This window comes from Tachypleus tridentatus, chromosome 9 (assembly GCF_004210375.1).
Source record: "Tachypleus tridentatus isolate NWPU-2018 chromosome 9, ASM421037v1, whole genome shotgun sequence".
Classification (NCBI taxonomy): domain Eukaryota; kingdom Metazoa; phylum Arthropoda; class Merostomata; order Xiphosura; family Limulidae; genus Tachypleus; species Tachypleus tridentatus.
In genome coordinates this window covers 84374890-84394812 of record NC_134833.1, presented here as the reverse complement: position 1 = coordinate 84394812, position 19923 = coordinate 84374890, and the positions used below count along the sequence as shown (strand labels likewise).

General features: G+C 33.4%; 1 protein-coding gene and 1 long non-coding RNA gene across 2 annotated transcripts in view; both read left to right on the top strand.

The window, feature by feature from the left end:
- LOC143225648 (fasciclin-1-like) overlaps window positions 1–19923 on the top strand; it is a 127701-nt gene that overhangs the window by 33331 nt on the left and 74447 nt on the right. The gene's annotated exons all lie outside the window — the stretch shown is intronic.
- LOC143225649 (uncharacterized) lies at window positions 3090–5799 on the top strand. The gene is made up of 2 exons (XR_013013974.1): window positions 3090–3401; window positions 5574–5799. It is a non-coding gene; the product is annotated as an uncharacterized LOC143225649 (long non-coding RNA).

The window sequence follows — 19923 nt, the reverse complement described above, 5'->3', positions numbered from 1 at the left end:
AACACAGCACGTAACACTAAATATTACACATAAAATTTAAGTACGTTATTTATAGGTGTCACAAAAAATAATGTCACATCCTTTCATGAATTTTATAACTTCAATAAACTTAATGTTTGTTAAGCGCAAGAATGAAAACTGGACTATCTGTGCTATTTTCACTGCGGAGATAGAATTTCAAATTTTATCGTTGATTCATGAGGGGAAGGGAGAGTTTTGTAAATATATGAAATAAAGTTTTTGAAAAGCAACACGAAGCTATGTTCCTAGATGGTACAAAATATGAATTCATTCAATGGAGCCATACTTGTCAAACATTTCAAATTCAGACGAACACAGTTTAGCATGTTTTCCGCTGAGTATGGGAGTAAATTGCCGAAAAAAAGCATTAAACGTACATGTAAAACTACGCTAGGATATCTCTTATGATGGTTAAAGACTGAGTGAAATATTCGTAAGGTATATAACTAATGAATGGGCACTGTAATGCTATTTATTTCGAGTTTTGAGAGGACAATAAACTATGAATTAATATTAACTTCCAATCAAAGCAAGCTACGCAATTGGAGCGAAACTAAAAATAAACCAGAGTAATTAATTAAACATATTGTTATGGTGTGGACGTCTTTTAGACGTTGGCGAAGAATGCTTGCAATTACATTTGTCATAAGACGTTAGAATTAGGCCTAATAGATTTTAAAACAAATGTAATTAAACATACTTCCAGTGAAGTTTATTCCAAATACCATAAAACGATTTGTTATGGAATAAAATGTTCGGCGTTTCTTAGAATATGCTATTTTATCTTATATCTGCTTCTGTTAATCAAGAAACAGCGACAATTCGTAATTGAAAGTATTAAATTGAAATTTTTGTTTTGCAGATACATTTGGGAAAATATAATTCATTGAATACTAAATATATAATGGGCTGCACTTAAAAGATGTAGACAATATGTCAACACTCCATTACGTCGATACAATTTTACTTGTAACGAGATCGAAACATCGAGTTTACGAATGCTGATCAACGTAACGCTGTAATAAATTTCAACATATTTTAAACTGATGCAACACTGATGCAACAAACGACAACTTTAAATGCCCAAAGGAAAAGGAGCACCCTTATTACTTTTGTGTCAGCGTCCCCTGATAAAAGCTGTACTCTATGACTCGCTGTTTTGTTGTTTTTTGCACGTTTCTGTTTCTCTTTTATTCATGTGTTAAAAATGGTATGAGTATACATTGATTGTTGAAGAAGTCTTACCCGCCAAAGGCACTTCTGTTGGAGTTTTTCGTATCTTAAGCCTACAGAATGTGCTTCGTTTGTTCAAATAGGCTTCCATAACTCAGAATACACAAGTCTTTTGGTATACCAGAAGCTAAAAGGTAGTAAGTAAACATTGACACATAAAGACAGATTGTATTTTTTGTCTCTTTTGTGTCCCTGCATTTTGTTTTGAAAAAGTGAAAATACAGTTAACATTAGAAACATGGTTGCTTAGTTTGGGTAACATATAATCAAACAATTACACCTGACATTTCCTAAAACAAACGACACAAAAGGAAAGCACAGGTAGAAGTGATTATTAATCTGTTTAGTCGTACCTACATGTTTTCCATCTTACCAACAGTCATGTAATATCTCTGCTGCTTATTTCTATAAACTGATTTTTTGTTGTAGTGAAATGTGTGACGGCTAGTTCATGGTAGTCCCAACTATGAAGTTTATTAGCTCGGACGATTGACAGATTAATTATATAGTTAAGAGGAGTAATCGTACGGTATGTGTAAAATGTATTATAGTTAAAACGGGCTGTCGATTTGTGTATGTAAGATGTATTTTATTTATAACAGGTGATAATATGTGTGTAATAAGCAGGACGCGAGTATGTCGTATGAATTTGGGAAGCAAGCCAATCAAGTTCAGATCCGTACAATAACACGAAATATTTAAAGCATTTTAAAAATTTAAGCTGTGGGTGCATTGTAAAAGTTACAATAAATTTGTAACTGTGAATGTTATGGTGCTACTAGTTTGTTTGTTTTTTTTAAATCTGATCAGAAGCTCAAAATTAGGGAAGGCAAAAAAATAACTTTAGACACTTTGCCATCAGTAAAAAATCAATAACAGTAAGTCAGGTTATGAATAGGGCCGGATGGTGGTTAAGGCGATTTACTCGTAATCTGAGGGTCGCGGGTTCGAATCCCTGTCGCACCAAACATGTTCGCCCTCTCAGCCATGGGGGCGTTATAATGTGACGGTCAGTCCCACTATTCGTCAGTAAACGAGTAGCCCAAGAGTTAGAAGTGAATGATAATGACTAGCTGCCTTCCCTCTAGTCTCACACTACTAAATTAGGGACGGCTAGCGCAGATAGCCCTCGTGTAGCTTTGCGCGAAATTCAAAAACAAACAAGCTATGAAATATCTAAAATATGTTTTTTTCTTATGTAACTAACAAATTGTGATTATATAAAATAACGAATCATAAGGAGAAGCAATAAAAGCTTGTGATCTTTGAAAAAATAACGAACTTAATGCTCACTTCATTTTATTTATATTTTTAACTTTAATTCACAATTATACATTACGTTTCCCCTGCCCCGGAAAAGTTTTTCAAAAGAGAAAGACTTTTCGGATGCCCACGTCCGAACGTTTTTCTTAGAATAATACTTTTATGAGATGGGTTATAAAACTCTTATCGTCCGCTTTTCATAATTGTGTAAAATTAAAAATGACCACTTCTACCATAGAAGTTCATTAATGTAAGTGTTACACAATAGCAGTGGTCAAATCTTCTCTGAAGTTTAAAGAAATAAATATACATATATATATATATAAAATAACCTCATTGATTCGTGTTAATTCAAATATAAAACTAAAATGGCTCAAGTCATCAAGAATAAACGAATTCGTAAACTAAGTGATTGTGTTTTATGGGTCTGAGTTTTTTTAATGGCTCCAGTAATCCAAAAGTTATAATGTTTCACATAATTTTAGAACGAAGGCAATTTTGTCATGGTTGTATAACCTCCTTTTATAGTTGAATGCTATTAGTGAGATTAGTTTGAAGAACTGATGTTGTTGGCAAGTCTAATGAAGGAGCGTAGAAATAAAGCTATTTGTGTTGTGTACAAGGATTACAACTAGGACCATAGGTAGAGCATAAACCTTATAAACCAACCATTTGTACAACATCCAACGGCTTGGTCTTAGAATAACATCATAATTTATTTTGTCATTCGAGAGTTTTGTAGATGTTTAAATTATCTTCTATAGCTGAACATTTTAGGAACTCCTGTTGGTCATGATTTCAAACTAGAAACTCCAAATCGATTAAGATGAGAGATGAAAATATGAATTTCTGTGTATGAAAAAGATTTTCGAAAACAATAAAAGGTATTGTCGTACATCAACTCTTTATTAACTCTGCAACAACATGTAGTGAATATTTTTGTTCTAGAAATTCCGCTACAAGTATTGATATTCATTTTTCACTTGCGATTTCTTTATTGCATGGATTCTGATATATTAATTATACCTGTATTTACTTTATAGATAAATAAGGAGTCTTATACTCACAAACTATAAATGTTATTGTGATAAAATAGAAGTTTTTTGTTGTAGTGACTTTTTCAGTTGAAGGGTATCAAAGTAATGTAAAAATGCATTACTTTCATCCATCACTGTGGTAGTTCATCAAAGTTTATAAAATATAGTTGGAAGAGAGCCATTGTTTCTTTATGAATCTCATTAAGCCACCCTTCCGATGTTACTTATAATACAATAAGAACCAAAACATCGCCTTTTCTGGTTAAATTACGAATATAATGTTTTTTACATAGATCGAAGTATGATAAACTACAGGTTATTTCCGAGCAGAAACGAGAATTTGTATTTGATAAATCATCGTTTTAACTGATCCAATGAAACGAATCAAAACTTTTTAATCTCACCTGGATTCAAACTCTGGTTATCCACTCGTTTTATTTGCAGCTGAAGATTCTTTCAAACCAATAAAATTTATTTTTCTTGTTATAAGGCTTTCTTTAAATAATAAAGTCCTTCTTTTTTGGTGAACTAAAGTGGTATGAAGTGTATTGTGTTTATTTGTAACGTTTGTTCATGAAATCTAGTGAATATCTACTAATCTTTTTATATTATATACATGTATACTTGTATACATTTCACATCGAGTTATGTAATAAACAAAATATCGATAATTGCGCTTCATTGTTATTATTATATCTAATAATTTTAGTCCAATATCACACGATATTTTTAATAGTTATTATTCTTATGCAATGCTTATTTAATGTTTATCATATCATCTTTAGTTTTGTAAGGTATTTGTTTCCCGTTCATTTAGAATTAAGAAAAAAAATCGAATATCACACATATAAAAAAAAAACAACACCAAAATCATTTCTAGCCATGCCTGCAGCTTCAACAGTAAAATATTGGTCATAGAATCACATTCCTTAATATAACGTAAAAGTGCACAGTGATTTTATGTATTAGTGGGTCATGTAATACCTTGAAGGTGTGTCCTTATTTTGCATCAGAATGGTCAACAGTGCCGTGTTTATCGAGCGTGTGGTCCAATAGAATTCCATATAATGTTGTGTTCCCTCAGTTTGAAACAATGTTTACTCTTAACAAAAGATTACAGTTCTGAACGCCCTCTGTAAAAGTAATTGGTATGAGCAGTGTAAGAATGCTCTGTTGTCTTATGCTATCGTCCAATTTTGATTGATCTTCACTCTAATACAGATTGTTTTACAATTTATTTTGTATTCTATATAGCTTCTTTCTTTCTTAAACTCAGAATCAGTGAAATGCATTTTACCTTCAGGCTACATTTCCTAACGTACATCAACCTATTGCAGTCGCTATAGTTGTCAGTTTTGATGGTTATCAGAAATTTTAGTGCTACGACCAGGCTATGTTGTTACATAGTTTCATGGTTTCTAAAAGAACGAATTTTACTGAGCTCTTTTTAACTTCTATACAGTGTGAGCTCAGATACATTAATTTGAAAGAAAATGATGAATTCCAAGAGTTTGAAGACCTATAACTATGAGATCACTGAGGGAAGACATCTATTGGACGTTGGACTTTAGTCACTACTACAAATGTCTATGATGATGATTTCATTACAGGCTTGGTAAAGAAAACTGAACTGCTGGACGAGTTCTGTCTCTGAGGGCCAATTCTGGTGTACGGGTAAGTTGGTTGATTGGGGGTCATTGTGGTGACTTGTGGTCTGGTGAGTCTGAAATCAAAATGAATAGTTTTATCAGACTCTCATGCATTCATCAACCGGTTTACCTCTTGCTGAATGTGGTTGATGCCATCTGAGATCAGACAAGAGGTACTGTAGATGTCGCCTGTGGATGACAGCCACCAGCCAGATTTGGCAAGGGCACTGGCTAGTGAAGATGTTGACCAATGGATCAGTCATAAATCTCTCTAAAAACAGTAGCTTATTCATCATAAACAAATCTATACTGGATGTAGGCTGTGATTTATGTGGTAATGATTTGTGTGTGTTTGTATGTTTTCTTATAGCAAAGCCACATCGGACTATCTGCTATCCATCAAGAGGAATCGAACCCCTGATTCGTGGACTTACCGCTCTTCCAGCAGAGGACAAATAATGATTTAAGGTTTTCAATATTTGAAATATTTTGTACACAGGCAGTTTTACTGAATATTTTATGATCTTTGTCATTAAGAAGTGCAGTCAAAATGCACAGCCTGTCTCTTGTGGATAAAATACTTTTATTGTTTTTAAGTATACGTGTATTACTCTTTTTCGTTATGCTCTGTTACTTTAATTTGAAAAAAAAGTAATTTTCACATGCAAAAAGTAATACATTAGTTTTTTTAATATCAGTAATTGAATAAGTAACATCTTTAAACTTTCTCTCTGTTATGTAAATTATATAAAATACCAATTTTTTTTTTTATCAACGACTGAGTGCTCAGCAGATGGCGGTTTTTATATTTCAAGTAAAGTTAAATTATTCAAAATTAACGTATGTGGATTTCAGAATACGTTCTCTGAATTATAGGTTAAAAGAAAAAAGGCACTCCTTACATACGAGAGAGAAAGAATACAGAAGAATTTAACAGCCTATAATTTAGTCGAGTGTTCACATTCCAAATGAAACGAAGAGACTAAAGAGAAAGTTAGTTTATTGGGTGTTGTGTTCTCACGGACATGTAATATACGTGTAGACAGAGGTAATATAGTTTTCTTCATGCAGTAGCTGGTGAATTAAGCATTAGTTTTCCTTGTTTTTAAATACCTCTATGTTAAAGAGGGTTTAGTATCTTATATTTAAACGAGTTTTAATATTCAGATCAATGAGTCACGGGAAAATCGTATCCAATAGAAAGTCGTGGTGGAACAAAATGTACCAGAAATAACGACGAATAGTGAACGATGAATAGTGATTGAAATTTCGTAGGTTTTGGGATCCACCGTAAATTAATCTCGTTTTAGGAGATTATGTAATATAATTATAAACTTGGATCACGATCAAGAAATGTGTTCAGATTAAGGATTTTGAAGTTTCACGACCATAAGTTGATATTGCCCCAACTATAGTATCAAAATGCAATATCTTGTAACAGGTGAGAACACTTGTTGTATGTAAGTGTCCTTATGATATAGTATTTTGCAATGGAAATTTTGTCAAGGTGCCTGGTCGTTAGACAGAGCACGACAGGACGTTTGTTTGATTCTGAATTTCGCGCAAAGCTACTCGAGGGCTATATGCGCTAGCCGCCCTTAATTTAGTAGTGAAAGAGTAGATGGAAGGCAACTAGTCATCATCATCACTTGCCGCCAACTCTTGGGCTACTCTTCTACAAACGAAAAGTGGGATTGATCATGAAATTATAACGCCCCCACGACTGAAAGGGACAGTATGTTTGGGATGATGGGGATTCGAATCCGCGATCCTCAGATCCACTTAGACGTGTCGAGCCACAACAAGACGTGACAATATGAACTCTAACGGCATGGTGAGACTCATGGTGAGACTTCAAAATCGTGTTACTACAACTATGTCAACGCTGAAAATGACAAATTAAAACGAAACGTCTTAACTCAAACGCTGTCATTAATTGTGACCAATTTCTGATACTTCTCTATTTTTCAAACCGATGTTTGAGTTTTGGATGAGAGTTATCATATTAAGGAAAAGAAAAATTTTCGACAAGATGAAAGATCGATAAAAACATATAGCGATAACACTATGTAACACAAATGTTGTTCCTGGATAGTATGTGTTATTTCTTAATTGCTTATGTTGTAAGGGTACAAGAAAATGGCCATTATTCCCTTTAAACTTTGCTTTTGTGATCTGGATAATGAAATTTAAAAATTAACCTATTTTCTGTGTAAAACCGGGAAAATTTGCACATTTTCGTTTACATAAAGTTATACAAAAATGTTTAGAAGTGAGTAGTGTTTTTGAGATTTGCGACTGTGGTGTAAATCACTTTCAAGTATTAGCCCCCAAATATAGTCTTCCATTATGTTTTTGTTATATGCTCCCAGGTCACAAAAGCAAAGTTTGAAGAGAAAAACAGGTCTTTAACATATACTTTAACCATAAGCAATTAGGAAATAACACTTTCTGCCCAGGAACAAGAAAAAGTAAAAATTGTGTTAGAGTGTTTATTACGCAATTACGTATTTGTTCAGACTGATACAATGACGTCAAAACAGTCTAAGCTGTTTTATTTTTGCAAAAGATTAGGTTGAACGAATACTAAAATTTTCACTATTCTTTTTTTACCCTTGGCCCGGCCCGGCCCGGCACGGCACGGCCAGGAGGATTAAGACGTTCGACTCGTAATCTGAGGGTCACGGGTTCGAATCCCGGTCGCACCAAATATGCTCGCCCTTGTAGCCGTGGGGGCATTATAATGTAACGGTCAATACCACTATTAATTGGTAAAAGAGTAGCCCAAGAGTTGGCGGTGAGTAGTGGTGACTAGCTGCTTTCCCTCTATCCTTACACTGCTAAATTAGGGACGGCTAGCACAGATAGCCCTCGAGTTGCTTTGTGCGAAATTAAAAAAAACAAAAAACTTTTTACCCTTTCTGATATCAGAGTGTTGAATACTTGCTTGAAATCTACAAGAATAAACATTTTACAAACATAGCATTAACGATCAGGATATTTAATAAAACAATTATAGTTAATATAGTATGGTTATTAAGCAATTTCAATCTACTACTTAATATACATCGGTGATAATTTTCAATTTAAGCATGAGGCTAATGAGGATGTATACAAGCAACGTAACCTTCCACTACAAACAGCGAATGTTCAATTAGTTTTGTTCTTCGCACCCAACCCATCATCTTTGATTGTATCTTTAATCATGGCTACTCGAGCCGAGATGTATAATAAGACTACTTTTTTTTTTCCCCTTCTTGCCTGGCAAAACTACTCGATCACAAGATAAGTATGATTAGCACAGAAAACGGCCAAGTACTGTCGTCTGCAGTTGGATACAAAAATTGATACATAAATGCTTTGTAATAAATTTATTAGTTGATAAGACCTACATATCAGAAAGAATTGTGAAGGATATATGGTACAAAGAATTCTAACGGCGACTGTTTGTCTATTTTCATCTGAACCTGTGAATAAACGCGCATCAAAGATCGATTGATTATCCAGATTAACAAGAGGATGAATACGTCACTTAAATCATCCAGAGTCGTTGCCATGGCAACCTAAGAGCTTATTTTGAAACTTATAGCGACGATGATCAATCGAGATAAATTTCTGAAGTTTGTTCATTTTAAGCTGCAGAATAGCATATAAGTAATTACAGCCATGAGAGATGCAGTGTTTTGTTTTCTGAGTAATATGAAGTTGCTTATAAAGCAAACATTCATTATCGAAGGGAATTACAGAACAATTTTAATAAACAGAACATTAATCTTTTTTTCCTGTTATATTCGTTTTGCTAACGACCTTAAAAACTTATTCCTGTTTAGTGCAAAGCTACGCAATGAGCTATGTCCACCTCGGAGAATCGATTCCCGGATTTTGAGGTTTTGGTGATATGATCCAGTTGTTTTTCTTCTGAATTGATTCAAACTACTGAATCATTTTTCCCGCTGTTTTTAAAAACTTGTATATAAAAACCTTTAAAAGGCTACCAGTTCTTAATTTGTAATTTCTTACTAATGCACCTTACATACACTGGTTTTCGGTTTTGATACTTGAACAAGAAAATGATGGAATGAATATGGTTGGTTGAAATATTAGAATAACGAGGTTTGAAACCTCACGAACATGAGCTGTACGCCCTTCAGCGGCAAAGCGTCATGTCTGTGGACTCACGCCGTTAGAAATCGGGTTTCGATACTTGTGGTGGGCAGATAACAGGTAGCCCATTGTGTAGCTTTGTTCTTAATCCTAAAGAAACAAACAAAAGCTGTGAAGTTCAGAGCGTTACACGAATATTATTTGTATTCGTTTTGTTCTCGTATGTATCGGAAAGGTACTTGTAAGAGGTGTAAGTTACAATTTTACGAGTATAAGAGTAAATTTACTAAGGTGGATTTTTGTTTGTTGTTAAGTACAAAGCCACACAATGGGCTATCTGTGATGTACCCACTCTGGACATCGAAATCAGGGTTGTTTTTGTTGTTGTTTTTTTAAATAAAAGTGGAAGGAGAGGTTTTTTATGTATATAGAGATTTTTTTCTCTGTGAAGACACATTATCAGTGGTAAGTAATGAATAACGTTACAGTATGATGCTCAAGTAGTGGGAAGCGTATAAAAGTCGATACTGGGAAGCAATGGATGCTGGGAAGACTACACTCTTGAGTATTTAGCCTGAAGCGCTGGTGAGCTCTGGTAGCTGATAATAATGATAGGGAGGTAGGTCAGCATTGATCGTTACTGAGAGCTGGGAAAGAGGATCTATCCAGAAGAAACTGCTTCACGTTGGTATCCTGGTAACATGATCATAAACTCCTTCATTTTATCTCGTGTTGATGAAAAAAAGAAACCTAAAAATATAGACTCAAAGTTCATCTAATTTTGCAGAGAGAAGAGTGAAAAAAAAGAACAAAGCACTTTGAAATAGCATCTCATTTGTACTCTACACTAGTAGAAAATGGTGTACGTGGGTGTATGTTTGCAAGTACCGATTAATGTTTGTTATAACTAAACCTGGTAACCTTGGGATCTTTAAGTTGTATTTTTGAAAAGGTTAATCAGGAAGGGAAGCGTACTTGTTTACAAGGATCAATTGTAAGTGAAATGTATTTTTGGCGAGTTTTTTCAATGCTGTGTTATATTCAATTAGTCCAAGAGACAGAGACTTAATCTTTGAAATCATTGTGTGATTAGAAGGAATAGTAAATGAAGAAACAAATGGATGTCTTCTCACTGCCTTTCTTGAGTTTATCTAAAATTCTTTTCCTATACTAGACACGTAGGAAAACGTGCAGGCACGAGTTTTACATGCTAATTAACGTCTGAATAATTAAGTTTTGGAAACCTGTAAGTTCCGAGTTTTAAAACAATAATCGGGAAGGAACGCGTGTTTGTTTGCGTTAATCAGAAGTACGCGTTTGTTTAAAGCTGCGTTACACTGCATCAGAGGCAGAGATTTACGCAGTTAGCGTATGGATGAATGAAAAAAATAAAAATAAAGCACACCACTTCTATATCCCCATTTTTTAAAGTTTAACTGGTGGGAATTCTCCTGAAAGTAATTGGTTTCAAAGTTTTAAATTAGTAGTTCGAATGTGTCACATAAGTGACACCGCTACCAGCTGTCGTGCGTAGATAGCTGTATTCATATAAATGAAATGAAATAACGCATATATCCTTTTCAAACGAAATTATAAGACTAAAGTGATCTCCATTTTAGTTTTCTTAATTACGCTGGTATTTTGGTAAGGAAACCACAAATATGATACACAGCCATAGTAAAACGTAGATGAGATTATAAACCTTGTACAAATTACAAATACGAAAACTGACCCAAAGTCCTTAATACTTGAAACAATATAAATAAATAAAAAATAAATGATGATCTTACAAATACTATAAACGTCATTGGTTCAAACGAAAAGAAAAGAAAGATTCTCAGACAATTGTACGTTTCACGAAACCTTAACTTACTAACGATCACGGTTTCACCGGTAAAGGTATCATCGGGTATGGGCGAAACCCTATTGCTTAATCAATGAAGTTTTTTGTGAAACGTATAATTGTCTTTTGCCCCCTCAATTCTGGAATAATGAAGTTTCATCAAATGCTGAAGATTTCGGGTATCGACGGTGTTTTACTTTCTAATTTACAAGTCGAGGTAAAAGTGTTGCAACTTTATTTTTCTCCAGAAGATAAAGAACTCTAATTTTATCTTCAAATGAATACTAAATACTAAAAGTATTAAATAATGTCCTTTTTGTATAACGTGTATGTTTAAATATATGTATGTGTATGTATCAGTTTACATGAATACCAGTAATGTTTCTAGATTATAAATATTTCTTAGTGATTATACGCACACACCTAGACAGAAAGCAAAATCAACCAACTAAAGTAAATATATCTCACGAATAAAAAAAACCACGAAACCATATACTGCTGTGTACCATATATTCCTGACATCAGCAAACAAATAACCAACATTTGGCAAAAATTAGTAACAAAATATGACATTCCAGTTAATAGCAAATTTATTCAAAAACCAGGCACAAAACTGAGGTCTATACTATGTAAAAACTACACTGACAAACACCACACCAACATTATTTATAAAATACAATGTCATAACTGCCACGGCTTCTTTATTGGAGAAACAAGTAGAAAAAATGGAAACCAGATTCAAAGAACATAAAAAATCATCTTCATACGTTTTCGAACACTGCAAGTCAAATAAACACAACATAACCATAGAAAACACTCAAATACTAAATAAAGAAACAAACATAAACAAACGCAAAATTAAAGAAGCCTTACTTATACAACAACTTAAACTCAAAATAAACCAATATAAAGGAACGCCTTTATACCTATATTAATATAATAAAATAAATAAAATTATATATTCAAACATCTAATACCGCCCTCTACATTCCAACACTCAGTTACCCAACCCCTTTCAAACATGTGGTCAGCTTCCGGTCAGTTACCTCTTTCTTTGTGAACCTGACAATGACCAAAGAAGGTCGAAACGTTGTTCGCTCTTCTATGTAAAATATTTTCTCAACCCAAACGAGCCGTTTTTGCATATAAATTTATAAATATTTCTATATTTATAAACATGTTTCTATATTGAACACTTTATGATAACTTTAAAGCTCTTAATAACTAAATTTAGGCTCACACGTGTTAATTATATTCATCTTCGAAACAACAACTGTAGTAACTTTAAACAAATATAATTATTGAAAGCTGACGAACACATATGAATACTCTAAGAGTAAATTTATAATTATTAAAATCTGACAGTCACCTGTGAATATTTTAAAAACGATGTTATAATTATAAGAAGCTGCCAAGCAATCACGTATATACTCTTAAAAACATAGTTGTAATGATTAAAAATTGACAAATATTCGCGATTATTTTTAAAAACACTGTTGTAATTATCAGCTGACATGTCCACACATACTACGGAAATATAACTGTGTTGTAATTGCCAGAATGATTATGAAGAGATCTATTTAAAACGTTGTTGTAAAGTTAGAACTTGACAAGTACCTAACATCACGCCCCCTAGTGACACAACGGAATGTTTGTTGAGTTACAACATTCACCATCACTTTTATAGAAAACATTGTGTGGAAAGTTTTGATACTCATATTTAGGGACCATGCTTTTTTTGCGATGTTGCGTTTTCCACGAAATTATACTGAATGTATTTGAACTTTAGATGTTTATCTTGCCAGAAAACACTTTATATGAATTTACTTCTTTCTTCTTCTACAATCTGAGGGAAATTTAATTAAAATGCCCTCCTTTATATAAGTTATCTGATGGGTCATCAAGTCATTTCACATGAAGATTCAATTCTTCCTACTTCGTCATAGACGAAAAACACCTAAACCTTGATATAATATTTTTATTTTATTTTAAAGATGATACTGTTTTTCCCCAAATAACATTATTCTTAGAGATCTTTCACAGTATCTATTTTATATTAATGAAGCACAAAAGTCATATAACTGGAAATGAAATACACTTCAAATATTTAGCGGTAAATTGGCGTATTAAAATATATCATAATACATTACGCGTAAAGGATTTTTGTGTTTGGAAACAACATGCTATTATCCATTTTAGAGGTCTATCTCGCTTTTCTTTTTAAGGCAAGTAAGAGATTAAGTTTAGACCTTATCTCTGGATAAGTCTTGGTTTGTTGGTTAACTTGTTACAAAATGCTGTCCGAGACAAAAATGAACTATTTTATAAATGAAAGTGAAGTGAGGCGTCGTTCCTTTTTACCTGTTAGATTCTACAACGACCACGCAAGTTAACGAAGCGTGTACTAGTTCCACACAATCTAACGTAATTTATATAGCTGTCAGGCACACTTGCTGACTTTATCAAACATTGTCTTTTGGTTGAGTTCTTCCGATCGCCGTAAGTAGATTACAGGCATAAAAGAGTTATTTTTTATCTCCATTTTTGGAATCCGTGCAAGAAAAGTATTTTTATTCTGTTTTTATTAGGATTTCTCCTTCAGATTATCGTCCACTAGATTAGCATAGAAAGTATGGCGGCTCCTGATGCATCGGTGCCTTACTTACTCGGTGCCTTACTTACTCGGCTCTGAAGAAGATGGAGTAAACAGTACACTTTCTCTCTTTCAGTTTTTAATCCAATTATCCTAAGATCAAGACAATAGGTTTGTTTATTCGCTGTCTTGCTTTGAGATTGCATTACGTTATGGTATTTCAATAGCAAGGTAAAAACCTCTACCATTTATATTTAGCTACAAAATTTTCAAATAAGTTAATCCGTTCTTCTTTTATAAATTTCATAATTTATTAAAATTTATCACGCTCTTTTCTGTATAATCTAGAGGACTCAAGCTTATGATGATGTTTCAGGTGTAATCTAGAGAACCAAAGCTTATGATGATGTTTCAGGTGTAACCTAGAGAACCGAAGCTTATGATGATGTTTCAGGTGTAATCTAGAGAACCGAAGCTTATGATGATGTTTCAGGTGTAATCTAGAGAACCGAAGCTTATGATGATGTTTCAAGTATAATCTAGAGAACCAAAGCTTATGATGATGTTTCAGGTATAATCTAGAGAACCAAAGCTTATGATGATGTTTCAGGTATAATCTAGAGAACCAAAGCTTATGATGATGTTCCAAACATAAAAAAAATGTTGTTAAAAAGTACTAAAATGTCTTTCTGTATTGGTCAAACTATTGTTTACCTGCTGTTGAAATTTGAGGTCTGTCTGTCAATTTTCATTTAACTTCTTAATATATTGCTTATCTTTGTGTTGTTACTTTGTGACAAGATATATCAAGAATATCCAGTTAAAAATCTTATGTTGCAGTTATTTATGTACAAAGTAGGTCTTGTCTGGCTAGTGGTTAGCGTGCTTCACGTCAGAATCTGAAGGTTTATGGCTCCCGTCCCGTTGTCGTACAAATATACGCCATTCTCTGGATGCGGTATAGAAGTGAATGGACAAATCCCACTATTTGATTAAATGAGGGTAACTCGCAAGTATGCGGTAGGTTATGTTTATTACCTACCTTCCCTTTAGTCAGCTCACAATTCGGGACAGTAGTTTCTTTTGTAGCTTTGAACGAAAATACTGAAACACACAAACAGACAAAAGAAATTTGTAATAGGCACGTTGCCGATACAACATAAGTCTAACTTATTTTAGCCACAAGTTAATTTTTTTCACGTTTTAGATACGTGGTATAGCGCTTTTGCATACATATGTACAAATATCACATCTCTATTATATATCACTTCTTTACCAATTACATGCCCTTCTCGAAGTTGAAAAGCAAAAACTTAAAAACCCATTTATAACTGCGTCCATTTCGTGCAGTTTCTTATATTACCAAACTTTAATTGAAAAGTCAGAAGCAAAATACATTCCTCGAACGCACGCAAAAATGATTCGTCACTTTACTCGGAATAACTGGTACTTAAATGAGATCGCGTGTAATATACTTCGTGACTTCCACAGTGTTGGCCGACCTAATGATAAAATATTTTATGAATAGGGTAATCGAATCGTAACCATTAAGTAGTTATGATGACTTGTTCTCATAATAACTCTTGCCACTATTACGGCTAAATATTCCGACGCAAAACACAAAGATTGTTCATACTGCGTTAATCGAATATTTAATTTTTAAATTCACTGCAAAGCAAATCTTTTATAAATTTTAACAAATTATGTTAAACCTGCAATCCTCGTTTTATTGATACTTTACTGGGGAGAGAGAGAGAGAGGTATCTTATCTTTGGAAGTGCAGGAGATATGTGAAATGTTACATAATGACGTAAGTGCAAGACCTTCTACCAAATCGTACTTTTGAATTATGGCTCAAATACGTTTAATTTGTTTTAGGACAAGCTGTTGCAACGCTCTGCTAAAAAAAAAACTTATATATTTCTAGTTGGCAAGCACTACGACAATAAAACTTGGTTCTGTCTCCTTTATGGCAACATTAGTTCACCAGCTCTTTACATGGAGAGCAAACAAAGTTCTAGCGCACAGAAGAAGAGTAGAATGTTGCACGTTTCAGAAATGGAATAAGTTTGGTCATGAATTCAAAACGTGTTAACGTTTGGGTTACGTTGTATCATTTGTACTGCGTTTACTAAGGGTTTTGAGAATTATGCTATGTGTATTTTGAGCATTCAAGAGCCTACATCTGGAAATGTGGTACAAGCTTTCTTTGGTATTTTTATGTAAGTTCCATGGTATAACCCAATGATTTTCAAACTTGGGGGCGCAGGTGTAGCTTACACAAAAATTCTGTTGTTAAGTGGGCTAAGTGATGTATATTTTCGAACAGATGGATCGCGCAGGTCAGGATGAATGAAATAGTTAACAATTAACTTCAGTTTCGGAGTATATACTTCCTGTTAAGTGACATTCTATACCTTCAAATATTTTTTTAAAATGCGCTTTAAATAGCCATCTATTAATAATTTACTAATGTGAATTATGTAGTGTTTATGAAACCAGGATTTTTCAAGTAACAATGTCTAAAAAGCCCTTAATAGTTGAACATATACAATTAACAGTTAGAAGAATTAATATCTTTTATTACAAAACGTTTTGAATTGTTTGTTTATTGAAAAGTAAAAGCTTACCCCATGAGCTATAGGGGAATCAAACTCCTAATTCTGAGATCATAAATCCTCAAACGTATTATCATATCCAGTGACGGGAAGAAGTGTTATAACACGACTCGTAAGATGTAATCCATTTCATGATCTGTTATCATTACGTGAAATTTAACAAATTTGTATTGTATTTTTTTCAAGGTGGAATGAACTGTACATTATTATTCTGGGTGTGTCCCCAGTGGCACAGCGGCATGTCTACGGACTCGCACTACTAGAAACTGCGTTTCGATACCCATGGTGGATAAAGCATGAATAGCCCACTGCATATCTTTGTGCTCAACTTAAAACCGACAGCCAAACAATTCTTGTTGTATCTTTCTCTGATGAACTAGTTAAGCTAATTTGACATAAGAAACTCGTCATATACCCAGAATGAGTGTAAATGGATAACCAATCAGATGAACGGTTCTAGTTTAGAATGTAGTTCAGTTTTATTTCCTCTGTACTTCAAACGAAGTAGTTAGTAGCAAAATACGTAAAGCTGACGCCAAAAATAAAATGACGTCTAACAATATGCGTAGAGCGAGTAACTTTTCCAATGGACAAATAATTCGTGTACTGCAACCTAAAATAATGGCAGGCCACGCCTCTTTAAGCTCAATATTTTGGGGTAGCTTTCGTAGTTTAAACACATGTATTCATAAGTAAAGGACTAAAAATTCCCACAACACAAACACTTAGTTCTGATGAAAAAAAATCGCATTAGAAATTACAAATTTTATACAGATGACAGTGTTGTTAAACCTTGTGATAAGATGTACTTTGATGTTGTTGTTGTTGTTTTTGAATTAAGCACAAAGCTACAGAATAGGCTATCTGTGCTCTGTCCACCACGGGTATCTAAACCCGGTTTTTAGCGTTCTAAGTCCGTAGACTGAGCCACTGGGAGCAATGTACTTTGAATCAAACGTTTCTCTCCTCTGAAGATTCCAAAACTTTGAAAACGTAAAATAAATTTAGGGCATATCTGTAAGAACCACCAAACTTTAACAGTTTAATAATGTTTATGAGGTTCTTGTATTGTAATCTTTCGCTACTTCAGGAACAAAAGTGTTAGAAAATTAAAAGAAGGTAGACATTAGTTACCAGTCGAGCATCATAAGATGTATTTTCTGTAGATCAACTATTTTCAATACATGAAAATCTGAAATGGAAAATTTTCTAAAAAAACAGATTTTCGTTTATTAATGTTTTAAGTGACATTTCGGAATTATTTAAAGGTTTTTCTGGAGGGCAACAAGAAATGAAAGACAAGGAACTTCAGTCTAATAAACAAGTCTAACGTCGCCCACTTTGGTAACTGTCGCCATATTGTTTTGTTTGTTATTGAGTACAATGCCATACAATGGGCTATTTGTGCTCCACTTACCAGAGGTATCGAAACCCAATTTTAGCATCATAAGTCTGCAGTGTTACAGCTGAGATGGTGAAGAATTGCCATTTTGATAAGCATGAGCTTTTTTGGAGGGGTATGAATTTTCAATATAACTACAAAAGGATAAGATAGAGACTCTTGAAAAAATTATCATATTCAATTGTTCAGCTCCCCAGACGACGTGAAGTTAGAGGACACAGTTATACAAGTGAATACAACATCTACCTGTTTCGATATCCCGACAACTGAATAAATCAAAAAAAAGGGGATAAGTGTACCTGAGTACAATATCCACCTGTTTCGATATTCCGACAACTGAATAAATCAAAGAGAAGGTGATAAGCTTGCGTAAGAATCTTGTGTAACTGTTTCGATATTCACTGAGGACAAGAAATGTCATGCCAGTAGCAAATGATGGACAACATAAATTTTCCCTTACGTTTCTTAACATCTTGATATGATTGTATCTGTTTCTGTAGAATTATTTTACTGTGTAAATATAATAAGGAAATATAGATATTTCGAGTAAAGTATATTTTAGAAAGATGTTTTACTGACATATTTATTTTCAAACACACTGGTACACAGTTGGCTTGTTGGTAGCGTCTCCTACTTTCAAACAAGTTTAAGACTACAATATAGATACTTGTAGCAAAAAAATCCGGAAAATTTGTAATAAAAGAAAATACACTTACGGATGTCTTTGTAGGCAGTAGAACTAATATATTTTTAAATAAAGACTTATTTATATAAAATAACGTTTATCGAAATTCGTATAGTATCAAAGAGTGAAACAAAGAATATTGGATTCCTTAAAAACAGTAACCAAAAATATTTAGGCCTAGTGCTTCATTTAAAATTTTGAGAAACAATTATGCTGGTTAATTAAAAATCTTCTGTTTTCAAATATGTTTGATAACAAGACACAACAATGAAAAATTGTGTTGAATGTTTACATTATTAAGGTTACTAAAGTAAGTGTTATTAATAATGCAACATATAATACATATTTATACCAGTAAAGTTTGATGTTACTTACGTAACAGTTACGTTAGGTTTACCACACTATAAGAGTATATTTACATTCTTACTCATCCCCTGCCAAAGGCACAACGGCACGTCTGCAGACTTACAACAGTAGGAACCCGTGGTGGGCAGATCACACATAGCCCATAGTTTACTTCGTGCTTAACTTCAAGCATACATCCTCACGTTGTGGAAGGAACATAATTTAATGTTACCTGCCGATATTTTGATAGTTGGAGAAATATATACTAATTATAATACTGTTGTCGTATTTTATATGAATTTACCTTAGTCTTATATTCTAATATTTTAGGAGATTCGTGGTTAAGACCTGATAATTAGGTTTCAATGCTTCCACTAACGATAAGATTTTGTAGATAAGTTTTTCCAAAGGATTTTTTTTTCAAAATAGAGTCACATTTTTAATATTTAGAATCGCTTACAATTATCACAGTCTTCAATGGTAAATAATATTTTTAAAATAACTTTTATCCAAAGCTACACAAAAGGAATATCGCCACGTAGCTGTCCTTAATCCTGAAGCGATAAACTGGGAAGTCAGTCAAGAGCATCCTAAACCAACTCCAAGTCTACATTTATTTAACCCAACAGAGGAAATTAGCCATAGCACACCCACGTCCCAAAATGCGTAGTGCCTTCTTTTATAGCCTAAGCAATGATAAGTGTTTTTTTTTTAATATGACATCATTAAGAACTAAAAAGTCTAAATAATCATGAGAACTTGTAGAAACATTAACATTCAACTAGATCTCGTTTTGACTTTTTAAATCAAGAGATACACACTATTATTATTATGATACTGAGGTCACAATTTATGAAGATATAAAAGAAACATTATCCCACATTTGTTGTTTAGCGCAAAGTTTAAAGCAGTCATTAACCTACCCAAGATTTATACTGTGATGGTGACTTTCAAAATTTGTAGTACATACTGGAAGGATTTACTCATTTTTATAAATGTATTACAAGAAAAAAAATTACCTTTACACTTCAGATAATTGTAAGATAACTTCAACTTTAACCAACGTTTCGTCTTTGCTTCTTTTTTCTGAGCTAGGACATAAAACTGTCTGATATTAGAACAGTCGATAA